Raw genomic sequence first — 2,756 nt, 5'->3', positions numbered from 1 at the left:
ATTATGGAGTGTGTTTCTACTGTTGAATATTGTACTCGGTTTAATGCGGAGGAGAGTGAAAGTTTTAAACCTACTAGGGGTCTGAGGCAAGGAGACCCGCTGTCTCCTTACCTGTTCCTCTTATGCACGGAGGATCTCATAGCTTTACTAACGCATGCAGAAGAAAATGGGAATATTTCAGGAGTAAAGGTTTGCAGAGATGCCCCATCTGTCACGAACCTTCTTTTTGCTAATGACTTTTTAATCCTTATGAAAGCAAATTTGCAAAGTGCGGAAACATTAAAATCAGTTCTAGATTCGTATTGTGCAGCTTCAGGGCAGATGGTCAGTGTCGACAAATCCAGCATCTTTTTTAGCCCTAATACGGGAGTGGACACTAGGGAACAAATGTGTACAATTCTCAATATAATGACTGAGGCCTTGAATGATAAATATTTAGGACTGTCGGCCAATGTGGGTTTAGATAAAACCGATTGTTTCCAATACTTAATTGATCGTATTGTTTAGAGAATTAGTGGCTGGAAGGAAAAACTTCTGTCGGCTGGAGGAAAGGAGATTTTACTTAAAGCGGTTGTTCAAGCTATTCCCACCTATGCAATGTCGGTCTTTAAAATTCCTAAAAAAAATTGCAAAGGAATTATTGACGCGATGGCGCATTTCTGGTGGGGAGATGAGGACAACCAAAGGAGGATGCATTGGATGGCTTGGTGGAAAATGTGTGTACCCAAGAACCAAGGAGGAATGGGTTTTCGGGATATCCATTGTTTCAATTTGGCTATGCTTGCTAAACAGGCTTGGCGTCTTCTCGAGAATCCGGATTCTCTATGTGCTACTATTTTGAGAGTCAAATACTATCTTGACGGTGACTTGTTGAACACTGAACTAAAGAAGGGATCTTCCTTCACCTGGCAAAGTATTATGGCGGGTGTGAGCTCCCTAAAGCGTGGTCATATTTGGCGAGTGGGAAACGGGCAGAATATTGACATTTGGGAGGACGCATGGATTCCAAATTGTGCAAACCGCAAAACTGTTACCCCTAAGGGAGGCAAGTTGTTACGGAAGGTAGCAGATTTGATTGATCCAATCCTAAATAGTTGGGATGAAGATCTTCTCAGACAGACTCTATGGCCTATTGATGTTCAGCGAGTGCTTACGATCCCGATATCGCAACATGATATGTCAGATTTCATAGCTTGGAATTTCACAAAAAATGGGATTTTTTCGGTTCGGTCTGCTTATTTTGTGGAATGGGACCATCAATATGGGAACAAGTTACGACATACCAATGAGATGGGACGTACCATGGTCAATCCTATTTGGGCGAGGATTTGGAAAGTTGCTTGTCCAGCAAAGGTTAAAATATTTATTTGGCGTACACTTCACGACACTATTTCGTGTCGTGTTAACTTAGCTAATAGACATGTGAAAGTCTCGCCTAAGTGTCCTGCCTGCTCATCTGGGCCAGAAGACACAAAACATTTGTTATTTCTATGTGACAGAGCAAAAGAAGTCTGGAGAAGACTAGGGGTGGACGATATTATTGACAGAGCTTGTAAAATAGACTATGCGTGTGAGGCAATCTTGGAATATTTACTTTCATTACCAGATCAGGAACTATGTATTATGGGCACTCATAATGTGCGTGACATGATTGCCATATCAGCCTGGTACTTGTGGTGGGAAAGGCGCAAATTGGTATACAATGAGACTACTCAGAATGTACAACAGATATCCATGGGGATACGCGCTCTTGCTGCCAATTTTGTTAATGCCTCCTCGCCGAAGGCTTCCATTAAAAGAGGAGGATGGTCTAATCCCCCGACGAGATTTGTTAAACTTAACGTTGATGCTTCTTTTGATCACGACCTACTCAGGGGTACGATCGGGGCTGTCTTAAGAGATGACAAAGGTAGGTTCATCGGTGGGGAAAATGGTAAGACTGACCGGTGTGCAGATGTGTTGATGGCTGAAGCTTTGGCGTTAAAATTTGGCCTATCGCTTGCGCAAAGGACGGGTTGTAATCACATAATTATTAACTCGGATAATATGGAGGTGATCGAAACCATGAACGAAGGAGGACGATCGTCGGGGGCAGCAGCTGCAATTTTTTATGACTGTTTTCACTTAGCTTGCGATTTTTCTATATCAAGATTCGAGCATTGTAATAGAGAAGCAAATAAAGTTGCTCATGAACTTGCCAAGTTGGCTAGATTTTCATTCATTTCTGATTGGTTTGAGGAACCACATAATGCAATTGTGCCAATCCTCATAAACGATGTAATGATTATTTCTAATGAATAAAGCTCGAACTTTCTTTAAAAAAAGTTGTCATACACTTTACATCAGGTGTTGATGTTATCACGGCAACATCAGGCTCCAAGAGCGACAAAGAGAGGCGGAGGGGCCATGTATGAAAAAAGAGGAGTACGAGGAGAGGTTTTCGGGTGCATTCGGGCTATCGGAGACCAACCTAACGGACGTCCGGGCTCGCCTACTCTGCCCCTAATTTGGGGCCTCTTTGGAGGATTTCAAATGTTCAGGCGTGTGCGGTCCAACAATGAGCACGCTGATTCCTTATTGCAACCATAAATTACTATCTCATCATTTATTCTTGAAGTAAAATGGGGGTATACATTCAAAATCATGCATCAATGATATTTGAATGGATGGGGATTCGTGAGCTGTTCTTCTGAAAGGAGGTGAGCCCCCCTCCCCCCCCCCCGCCGACCCCTCTCGCGATCGCGTCACCCCCGCAG

Source organism: Triticum aestivum, chromosome 2B (genome assembly GCF_018294505.1).
Source record: "Triticum aestivum cultivar Chinese Spring chromosome 2B, IWGSC CS RefSeq v2.1, whole genome shotgun sequence".
NCBI lineage: Eukaryota > Viridiplantae > Streptophyta > Magnoliopsida > Poales > Poaceae > Triticum > Triticum aestivum.
Note: the sequence above shows the minus strand (reverse complement) of the source record.